This window comes from Sturnira hondurensis, unplaced genomic scaffold (genome assembly GCF_014824575.4).
Source record: "Sturnira hondurensis isolate 20B ecotype Veracruz unplaced genomic scaffold, ASM1482457v3 Scaffold0014384, whole genome shotgun sequence".
Classification (NCBI taxonomy): domain Eukaryota; kingdom Metazoa; phylum Chordata; class Mammalia; order Chiroptera; family Phyllostomidae; genus Sturnira; species Sturnira hondurensis.
The window spans coordinates 973069-985136 of NW_028087015.1; positions in this window are offsets into that span (position 1 = coordinate 973069).

The following is a 12068-nucleotide window of genomic DNA, read 5'->3' on the forward strand; positions in this document are numbered from 1 at the left end:
ATGGTTGTCTTCAAACGACTAAATGTAGAGTTCCTTGTCCCTCGTTAATGAGCAGTTATATTTATACAGTCCTAATATTACATTCAGCCCTTTGAAGGCAACCACGAAGATGGTGTGGCCCCAGGTAAAAATGCGTTTGACACCCCTCGGCTAGTGGATCTCCTGTGAGGGGGAGGCCATGGACAGGCTCATGGGGTGGTGGAAGGAATGGTCCCCACCCAGAGCTACACAATTCAGTCACTGATACCCCCTGAGTCTGTCTGGACCTCTACACTTAGGCCCAGGCAGTTGATTCCTTCACAGGGCACAAGTTCCACAGGGTGGGGTGACAGGAACTATGCAGGGTGGGGCTACTGTATTTCATCAGGCTGATGCCCTAAGGAGGGGAATGCTCCGCCCCAGAAAGATGGTGTGTGCCCTGTGGGAAAGTGACTCAGTACAGGGATCCTGTTGGTTGTCCCTTTAGCTCTACCCCCAGGGCCACAAACCTCATTAACTCCTCAAAGGACTCTAGTCTGCTCCATTCTCCTTCCACTGGGGACCTAGGTGAGTAGCTATAAATGAGATGTTGTGCCCTTTTAGAGGGCACCTGTGTCTCCAGCAGACTTGGTCTCTCCCTGGCAGACATAATCCTTGCTGCTATTCATAGCCAATGTTACATGGGCACATTTTCCTAGCTCTGGTGCCCCTGGCTGAAGAGCCTGTGGTGGGGTTGGACCCCTCACACTTCAGGGGGAACCTTGGCAGCTGAGATATCCCTCCAGAATCTCAGCTGCCACGGTGGGAGTGAAGCTAATACCTTTCCTGTCTCTGCCCTTCATGTATCAGTTTTGGTCCAGCTTCCTCTGTAAATCCTTGGTTATAAGACGTGTTCAGCTAGTCTTCAGTTGGTTAGTCAGGTTGACTGTTCTGTATTTTAGTTGTAACTTCACATTGGTCTGGGATGAGGTAAGTGTACCTTCTACCTACTACTCCACCGCCATCTTGGATCCTCTGGATTTATAAAAATAAATATGAAGTTGGCCTTGCATAATCCCCAAGTTCTGCATCTGTATCAGGGAATTCTCAGATGTGGAGAGCTGACAATGTGCACTGATCTATGTAATTTTTATATAAGGAACTTGATTATACCTGGATTTTGGTATTACAGGGGCCCTGGAAGAAATCCTCTGTGGATACTGAGGGATGACTAAGTTTTGGGGGGAATCAAAGTATACAAAGATTTTTGACTGCAAGGAGTCATTATCCCTAACTCCCCACCCCTTGTGCATTGTTCAAGAGTCAACTACAGTAAGTTCATATGTTGCCTAAGGTTTGTTTTGGTACTTTCCATTCTGTGTTATTGATTCGCCTTTCTTTTTTTCTGAATAGAACCACATCTATAAATTATTACTAATTTAGTATTAGCAAAATTTGGCATTATACAAGGCCTGCATTTATCTTAAATTTAATCATAGGCCTTCTATGTTTACCTTTTAAGAAACATTAAGTAATTTATTTTTATAAGTACAATATACACTGTAGACATTTAAATGGTACACATAATACAAAATGTAAATGGTGAGAAGTAGGTCTCCTTTCCTCTCCTCCTCTGCCAGGTACTTCTCCTCCAGGTGCCAATTGCTATTGCTAGTGTATCCTTCCAGTACTGACCTATGTGTTCATAAGCACAGAAATAGAAGGTTAACATGGTACCTTCAGTCAAGACCCCGAGATGACAGATACTACCATATTTTGCCATGTATACTGCACATTTTGTTGCCCAATATTTTGAGGGAAAATAAGGCTGTGCATTACACGCTACTCAGGGGACAGTGTTGGTGGCTTTTCAGAGACACACATGCTCTCTCTCTCTCCCTTTTCTTCTTTAAACCTACTCCTTGTCTCTGTCCCTGAGCTTACAGAGCCCACCAATGTGGCCCTCACTCCTGTGGTTCCAGTTTGTTAGTACCAGAACACAGGTAGTACCAGTTTGTTACCAGAACGTAAAATTTCTTGTACCTTGTATCTGTTCTTGTGTTTTGTAATTATTTGTTATATCAAATGTCTTATACAATAATATGTTCAAAAATAAGTGCTAAACTTCCTTTATAATACAAAAACAAGTATCTAAATATAAATACAAAATTGAATGAAAAAATTAAGATGGAAGGTTTTTTCTCTGAAAGTTTGGGCTCAAGACATGGTTGCACATTATACACAGCAAAATATGGTAGATTGCCAGGCACCAATATGAGTGTCATACGAAAATATACCTCTTCATTGGAAACACTCAGAAACCAGGTTCACGACCCTTGAACTTCATACCCACACCGAAGACATGACATGGGTTGCTGGTGAAAAAAGGAAAGTGAGATGAATCTGGTTGTGAAGACAATTTCTTTGAAGAAAGCCGTGCAGTGCATCCCATTTCCCACATACCTCAGGCCTACAGAGAATCTTCCAAGGGACTCCTTCAAGAGATTTATATGGCTCTGTCAAGTGACAGACACTGTGAATGGTGGCAGTGTCTCACTCTCGTTTCAGTGCCAGAAGCAAGGGATGGGCTCGCTCCTGATGGTAGAGCCGCAGGAGTGAGGGCCGCGTTGGTGGGGTCTGTAAGCTCAGGGACAGAGACAGGGAGTAGGTTTAAAGAAGGAAAGGGAGAGAGAGAGAGCATGTATGTCTCTGAAAAGCCACCAACACCGTCCCCTGAGTAGCGGGACCAACCATTCCAGCTGACCCAGATTGAGGGAACTTCAAAGACTTTCATATTTAAAACTGGGAAAGTTATGGCAACCTGGGACCAGTGTGGTTACTCTACTCCTGAGTAAAAGTGTTAGTTTTAAACACATGCCAACCTAGAGAGTGTAAAGCCATCTTAAGAGTCTAATTCTTAGTTTCATGTTCCTCTTACCTCTCATCATCACAACCTGGAATGGTCAGAAACAGCAGGTAGTAAGTAGCAGCAAAGTTAAGCTAGAGAAAAGCAAGCCTCACTCGGGGTAGTGCTTCGACAGTAACTATGAGTTGGCGGCTTTGACTATGACAGGGGACTGTGCATTTCAATTTTTTAATGGGGATCGAGTGGGTCATCTAAAGTGATATAAAACTGTATAATTTAAAAGGGCTCAGAAAAGTCATGGAACTGAATTTTCATCCAGGGCAGGAGACCTTCCTCAATGAATGTATTTTAATGGGTCAGTAGGACACACAGTAAAGCTTCTTTGTGATTTCGTTCATGAGTCATGCTCTTTCAATATGCCAGCTTTACATTTTGGGGGTAAAAATTACCCTATAAAAGTGTAATATGTTACACATCCTACTCTGCTTTACTATTTTCATGTAACCATACGGGAGCTTATCCACTATACTTTGGATACGGCTGCCTCATTCTGTTTTAATGTTACATGGTATTCCATAGCTGGGTAGTCTTTACTTTTTTTAACTAGTTACCTAATGATGGTTATCTAGGTTGTTCCCACTATTTTCCTGTTACAGTCAACTGTTAAAATCAATTTCACACATGTTTGATACAATCTAGAAGTGGAATGGCTGGGTTAAAAGATAGCCACTTAAATTTTTGCTGGTTACTAATTAGTTGCCTCCCAATGAGGTTGCAGTAATTTACATTCCACTCAAAAATATATGACACAATGCTTTTCCCCCTCACAGTTACCAACATGTGTGTTACCAAGGCAATCTAACAGGTGGATAATGACATGCCGTTTAAATTTGTATTCCTCTTATTATAAGTGAGACTGAGAATCACCTTACACAATATGTCTAAGACCTACTTGTATTTCCTCTTTTAGAACTAGGTTTGCTTATTTTTCTAATTGGAATTTTAAAAAACTTGATTTTTAGAAACTACTTACACATTAAGGAAATCAGTCATTTGTCTTATGTGTTTTAAAAATATTTTCACACTGTTTTATGTTCATTGTGTTTATGGTATATTTTATATAGAAAAATTGACTTATATATTCTAATTTTTAAAAAGATTTTATTTATTTATTTATCTTTAGAGGGGAAGGAGAGAGGGAGAGAAACATCAATGTATGGTTGCCTTTCGTGAGTCCCCTGCTGGGAGTGGGCCTGCAGGGAAACGGCCTGCAACCCAGGAATGTGCCCTGACCAGGAATCGAACCGAGATCCTCTGGTTCGCAGGCCCGTGCTCAATCCACTGAGCTACACCAGCCAGGGCTATATATTCTAATTTTTTAATTTTTAAAAATAGTTTCTGGGTTTGTGTCATAGTCAGGGAAACAGTTTATACTCTGCAATTATAGAAACATTTTCAATATTTTATTTTATTTATTTATCTTTAGAGGGGAAGGGAAGGAGAGAGGGAGAGAAATATCAATGTATGGTTGCCTCTCGTGTGTTCCCTGCTGGGAACTGGCCTGCAACCCAGGCATGTGCCCTGACTGGGAATCGAACCACGATACTCTGGTTCACAGGCCCGCACTCAATCCACTGAGCTACACCAGCCAGGGATCTCAATATTTAATTTTAATACTTTTATGGTTTTTTACATTTAAATCTTTGATTTCTCACATATTTTTAATATAACAAGTGAGGTACTGACAATTTGATTTTATCCAAGTTGTCCCAATACCATTATTGAAATGGTGTCAATTTCTTCCTCCTAATTTGTGATGTCATTTTTTTCATACAATTACTCCCTGAAAATCATCAGGTCCAGATTACGTATCATAGTGAAATTTTACCAAACCCTTGTGGAACAGATAACTCTAATGCTATTTAAATTCATCTGAAAAGAAAAAAAATAGTTTCACACAAATAAAGGAATATTTGTAGTGAGTAGCTTTTTGACACATTTCCCTGCTGTTTGATTTGTATTTTTCTCTTTCTTCTGGAGTCAGTTCTGGGAAATCACACAGTTCATGAAGATTCTCAACTTTACTTGTCTGGAGTTCAGATTATCATTGTTTATATTTGTTTTGTAGATGTTATTATTTCCAAAGAAAGGTGTGGTCTTTCTTTAAATGTACTTTTGCTTTATTTTGTTCCTTATAAGATTAGCTAATGGTCTTTCTTTAAGTTGGCCCCTGTTTTTAGGTTTATTGTTTATTATCATATTTTTGGTGTGTGATTGATTAGTTTTTTCTTTTCTTTTTTTAACCTTTTCTTGGGTTTCTTTTATAGTTCATTTTCTAAATTTTTGAATTAAGTACTTAATTCCTTATTTATTAATATAAATATAACATTTGCTTTCAGGGGTGCTTTAACTATATTTCATTGCTTCTGCTATATAATGTTTCATATCAGCATTCCTTAGGCATTCTTCTAGTTTCTGATTTGATTTCTTTTTGTTCCAAGAGTTATTTAAGAAAGGATTTTTTGATTTTGGAAGATATGGTATTTTGTTGTTGTCGTCGTTTTCTAGTTTTTAACATTAAAGGTTGGTTTTATTTATTTGTGATCAGGTGACTTAAATGTTTAGATAGAGAAACTCCTTCGTACTTCTCTGAAGGTAGGTGCCTTTGGAGAGAAAAAGGTGTGTGTGTGCGCGCGCATGTGTGTGCATGTGTGTGCATGTGTAGGGGTAGTGCAAGGTGTGCTATGTGATTTCCTTGTCCAGAATCACTTCCTTGAACTCTCTTCCCCACCCACTGAGGAAAACATGAAGAGCAAGGAGATGTAGTTTCTACATGTGGAAGACACGTGGGAGGTGTTGCAGTTAATGTGGATTTAGGGGTCAACCAGGTCAGGCTTCTGTGTAGCAGGAGCCATGCCTCCCAAGACAAAGGCTTAGTACTGTTTAGCTAGGCATTCGTGTTGTCTACGTGTGGAGGGCGAGAGCTGAATTGCTCACTAAAAAGGATTGTAGAGATAACATAAGGAAGGAGAAAGAAAATAGAGTAGGAGCTAGAAGCAAGAGAAACTGTTAAGTGAAGAACCAGGATATTTACTGGTAGTTGTGATAAACTTCTATTCTTGTGGGCAATGCCTGGCTCCACCAAGCCTTTAGTAAAAGGTCTGTTTTTCCTCATCATGGTGTAAGGTTGGATCTTTGGGAGGGGCTTATCAAATGGCTGAACTGATTTCAAGTTGTGTATGGGGCGAAAGCAGAGACTGTCAATAGAAGGCTATTATTCCTGGTTACACTCCTAAGGTCTTGATATAAAATGTGGATCTCTTATACACGATATGCAGAAAGAACCCTGAGAGGAGGGCTGGGAGACCCTGGATCTAGTTTTTGCTTTCTTGCTTTCTGTGGGATCAAGAGTAGATCTCTGACACCTCTAGGTTTTAATTCTTCTGGGGAAAAATATATAATAGCAGCTCACTGTCAATCTCTTTTTGAAATATTGCAAAGCTCGAGAGAGAGCCAATGCACCCGGAGTTGACTCTGACTCCTGTCATTGAATTTAACCTTGGGCCAATTACCTAATTCATTTAAGAATTAAAACCCTCCAGTCTAAAATTATAATAAAATGTTGCCTGCTTCAAAGAGTCATGTTGATGATTAAACAGTGTGATAGAAAAAGCTGTTTATCAGAGTGCCCAATGCAGAGTAGGCACCTAACAATTGGTGTTTTAAACAAGTAAACAGACAAATGAAGGAATAAATGAGCAAGAATATAGGAAGTTCTAGTCCAGGCTGAGGTTTATAGTTGTGGGAATTTCATTTAACTGCTCTCATCTTTAGCTTTCTCATTCAACTCAACTCTTCATTACTCAGAAGTTGTTTTGATGAACATCACAAGTCACAACACCTGTGGTCCTCAGTGTCCCAACAAGTACAATGATAGCTGCTTTTTAACCTCTCTTCCATCTCTAACTTTCCGTGAAATCATTATATTTAATATCCTTAACATCTGTGATTCTGGTCTGAGGTATATATATTTTTCTCCTATTTATCCATGCTCCAGGCCATCAAAAATACTGCTATTCTTTTACTCTTGGTGGTAGTGTGATACTCACATTGCTCAAAGAGTCAAACATAAACATGGTCACACACATTTTACTCTTCTGAATTTATTCCGGATTTCCTTTTGACTTGCTACCACTGATGTCAGGCATGTGCCCTAAATGGCCTCCTGGATAACCTTCAAAATCCACACTCTTAAAAAAAAAAGATAATACACTTGCCAATAAGTAAGGGTGAATTGTAGTTAAAATCATTATATACCCTTTCTTGAATCAGGAGGTAAAGGTATGGTACAAAGCTTCGATGCCGAACAAACCTGAATTTGAATGCTAGCTGCCTGCATTTACTTTGGGCTAGTTCGCTAATCTCTCCTCTAAGCCTTTATCTCTGCATTTGTATCCTCTGATAGCCCATCATACTGTGGAGAATATTAAATAATGTAAACGTCTTTGCACGCTGTACGTTCCTTTCTCCTCTCTTATGTGGGAGGTACAGGTGACAAGATGAGACCATCCCAGAGGGCTGTGACGTTGGAACGCTGTGTTTTTGATCTAGTACGATGGAAATGGCACTGCCATGTTTGATACTACATTTTAAAATCTTTAAATTGAGAAAAAGAATGTATTTCAGGGAATGAGGCCTATAGATTATTCACTGCAGTATTATTTAGTATTTTGAAATTCTGTGCCCTGTCCTAAACTTCTAAGTGCCCCGAGTAACATCATGTGAAGTGGGAGCGGCTGTGAAGGCTTGTGGGAAGGGTGTGCGTCTTGGGGACAGAGCTGAGAGGGCGACGGAGCTTTTCAGACACTGGTCATGTGTAGGCACAGAGGAGATGGGGGAGTGTCTAATGTAAACAGGAAGAATAAGAAGGTGAGACTAAAGACAGATTTCTGATGAATTGGAAAATACACTTTATGATCTTTAGTTGTCTTTTTGCTCTGTCCAACTGTCGTAGGTATTCTAACAAACAGTGGACTCTCTCAAATACTAACTATAAAGCAGCCCTTTTCAGGTCTGGTGACATGAAAAAGAAAAGTAAAACTGAGTAACTGAAAAACTGAATATCCAAGTGCTGATTAACTGAGAGTTGGCTCTAAAAAGAACAAAAACATCTGCTGGCTTCTTTGAAGGAAAAAAAAAAAAAAACCGTCCCTTTGGGTTTTTCCTGCAACAAATCCTGTTCTCAATTTTCTGTTTGGGAGTGATCCAGGAAAAAAGTGACCTCTCCCATTCTAGTAATGAATTTCTATTCCCTTTTGAACTTTAAATATGTTCATTTAATCCCCAGATGGTCACCAAAAAATATTCATTGTCAAACCGTAGCTCTTGGCACACTGCTTCAGGGCTCACCCCTACCCCTGTTGCTCTCATTTCTCTGGTTCTAAACATAGAGCTCACCAAGGGGAAAGATGGCCCAGCCCAGGTCTGTCCCTCCAGTGTTTACAAGAAGTTTGCCTTTTGTCATGATATCTCTTCACTGAGTTGACGCATTCCCAACCTTCCAACAATTCCAGAGAACAGTCAGTGGAATGGGATCAAAACCACACTATTCATCGCTGGACTTGCAGTCACCAGCATTCAGAACACATTATCTTACAATCTAGTAAATACCTCCCAACTGGGATAATATTTGTCTTAAAAAAATTCAAGTACCTGCCCTCAAAAAAACACATGTATGTTAATCTTAAGTCCAAAAAGCATTGGACAAAGTTGACTCTGCCTAAAGCACTAATTAAGTTTCTTGGACGGGCTTGTGCTCCTGGTAATATTGACACTTGCTGCTTCTTAATGTCTCCTTGGTCAGAAGTAGATTTTTTACAAGGTGGGGAGTTCTCTTTCTAATCTTGGCCTCACTTGCATTTATGAAGTATAGGACCCTGTACTGGAGGCATAAAGTCTAGAAGCCCACAGGCCACATGCAGTCCAGGATGGCTGTGAATGTAGCCCCACACAAAATTGTCAATTTACTTAAAATATGAGATTTCTTTTTGTTTATGATTACATGTCATAGTGTATTTAATGTGTGGCTCAAGACTACTCTTCTTCCAGTGTGGCCCAGAGAAACCAAAATGTTGGACATCTCTGTTAGGAGATCTTGTGTCTGTCCTTAGAAAATCCCTTTTTCAGAGGCATCCAAACCCACTCTTTTGGCCATCCTAAACCCTCCACCTTATGCAAGTGGACCAAAGCTGCACGTATAGAAAGCGTATGTGAATATCTGATCATTCATAGAACTATTTGTAATAACAGTATACAAATATCTAAAGATTTATTGGAACCATATGCAAACTATTGATTCAACAAACTTATTGAACAGCTGCTTTGTGTGCTAAAAACTATAATAGATGTACAGATGAGAAGACAGAGAGCTTCTTTCAAGGAATCTATATGGTGGTAAAGCAGATAAGAAATGTACACAGCCCCATGACATGAGGAAGAATTTAACGTCCCCAACTACCTGGTCCATGTAATTTTGACCACTTCTTATATCTAATGATGACCTTCGTATATTGTCCTTTTCACTGGTTCTCTCCCTAGTTTGTTTTCCCCCTGTTCTGGAAGTACTGGAAGTAGTTGGTAACAAGAGGGCATACAAGAAAATAATGACACAATATTACTAGGGAAAAAAAGGAATGCCATCATCAGAGATGTCTTCAGATCTTGGTGGCCCACTCTTTCAACATAATAGCGTCAAGATTCTTTGCAACATTCACACTTGACATTCTTTTCATCTCAGTCGCTGGTTCCCATTGACAAATACTCCCTGGCCTGACTACCTGAAACTCTGCCTCCTCTAACATCTTAAGCTCTAATTTATCAATCACTGACCAACCTTCTATCCTTTCCTCCCCCATTTTCCCATTATGCTTATTTTCCAACCTCATCCCCTTTCTTTGAACATGCCAGCTTTTCAATGTTCCTTTCTCTTCCCATTGTCTTCACTCATGGCTCTACTTTTCCCCTTATCTAAACTAGACACAAAATGCATCACTTTCACCACGGTCTTTCTGCTGCACCTGCCTCCTCCATCCCCAAATTCAGATGAACTGAATTATCTGCTGTCTCCTATTTGTCCTTGTCAGTGGATTGCCCATTGCTGCCCCTATACATTCCGGGTTTCCCACTGTCCTGGCCCTTGGGATCCTTTGTGTCCTTTAAAAAACAGACTGGAAGGCATTATGCTAAGTGAAATAAGCCAGGCGGTGAAAGACAAATACCATATGATCTCACCCTTAACAGGAACCTAGTCAACAAAACAAACAAAGAAGCAAAATATAACCAAAGACACTGAAATAGAGAACAGGCTGACAGTGACCAGAGGGGAGGGAATTCTAGGGGAAAAGGGGAAGGGTTTATAGGAACAAGTATAAAGGACACATGGACAAAAACTAGGGGGATGAAAATGGGAGGGAGTGGGGAGGGCTGGGTGGGTGAGCTGGGATGGGAATAAAAGGCAGAAAAGTGTACTTGAACAACAATTAAAATAAAATAATAAATAAATTAAAATTAAAAAAAACCTTTAAAACATAAAAAATAAAAAACAGTTCTCTGTTCAGATTCTGCTCTCATCTTCCACAGGGGCCAGACTTTTCTTACTCTTTTCAGGCTACCCTCCCCATTTCTTCTGTTCCCTTAGTTCACAGGGAAAATGAAGGCCACCATGTAAGACAGTATTTAAACCCAAGGACACCTTTTTATGAAATATGTACCTCTTTACCCTCCACGTCCTTACTTTCAGCTGCAATTGAAGAGGTGTCCCTTCTTGAACAAACTTTATCCCTCTGTGTTTTTGGAGCAGCTTTTATAAGATTATAATGTGGAGAGAAATGAAGTTTCCAAACGCCAGCTGGAATCTGTGCTTCCATAACTTCGCTCTTTTAGACCACTGCTTGGGGAACCACATATCTATCCTTATAATAGGATCTCACAGCTACATAGAGGATCTCCTTCAAAAAGTCATTATTTTCCAATTGAGGGGAAAGTGATACAAACATGATGAGATGCAACTGTGCTAAGTTCTTGATTACCTAATTCCATATTTTCTTTTGGATATTGCATTGCTGACCTACCTAAGATTTATACGTTCTATTTATTTTTTGTTTCCTGTTAGTCATTATTAAACTAGAGTTTAACAGAACAAGGTCCATGTTTACCCATACATGGGACAATCCGTTCCACTATCAAGTCTGTCAATAATAAGTTTATAGCAAAGAAGGAGAGAAGACACTCATGGGAATTAATACAAATGGACCTTCAGAAGATCCTCAACAAAAGAAAATTATCTCGAGATATAGCAAGCTGTTCATTCCAATTTAATCAAGTGTAACTAGTAAATTATATTTATAAGAGGGCATGGTCAGGAGTTGTTCGGTGTAATCACTAAGTCTTCCCTTGAGGAATGGTCTTCGGGGAAACAGTACTCCAAATCAAACTAGTCTTTAGATGAAGCCCCAGCCAGCCCACGGGCATGCCTGCCATTCAGTACTCTGAAGAGGATTACCCCAGCCATCAGATACATAAAAGCGATACCGTTCAAATATTATCAAACTAGGTCAAACCATGAGCATCCCCAGAAGATGGATACAATTCTAAGCTCACTAAACTCATGCCACCAGGTTTTGTGATGGAAGCATAACTGCTCAGCAGTGCATCTCCCTCCCTTGAGTAAGTTCCTCCTGTCTATCTGCTGATAGCTCTTTCTCAGCAAGAAAGAACTGAAACTTTGGGAAAGAAAAAGTTTAATATCTAGTCTTGGGTACTAAATCTCTTGTGAGAAACTCTCATAGAAAGATGTAGTGTAATACGATTCAGGCTAAGGAATCAGGCAATCCTTGGCTTGAATCAACTTTAGATAAAATTCTTCTTTAAATCTTGGTTTTCTCATCAGTAAACCTAAAGTGTGGTTTAAATGATTAGTTATAAAGCTCTTAGCTTTATAAATAATAAGTGTTATCTATGATTATTATTTTTGTTATTATATCAAAGATCCCATCCGCCCCAATTTAGAAAGACTCTTTGCCACTGGGAAACATAATCAAAAGTCATGCCCAAGTCTGAGAGCATAAAAGGAAATTGTAGCTGCTGGTTGAATATAGTGACTTGAAATTAACAGGCCTCGTCATTTTAGCCAGGACCTAACATGAACAGCCAGTTCCTTGTGGTAGGAAAATCTGAGGCCTCCTGG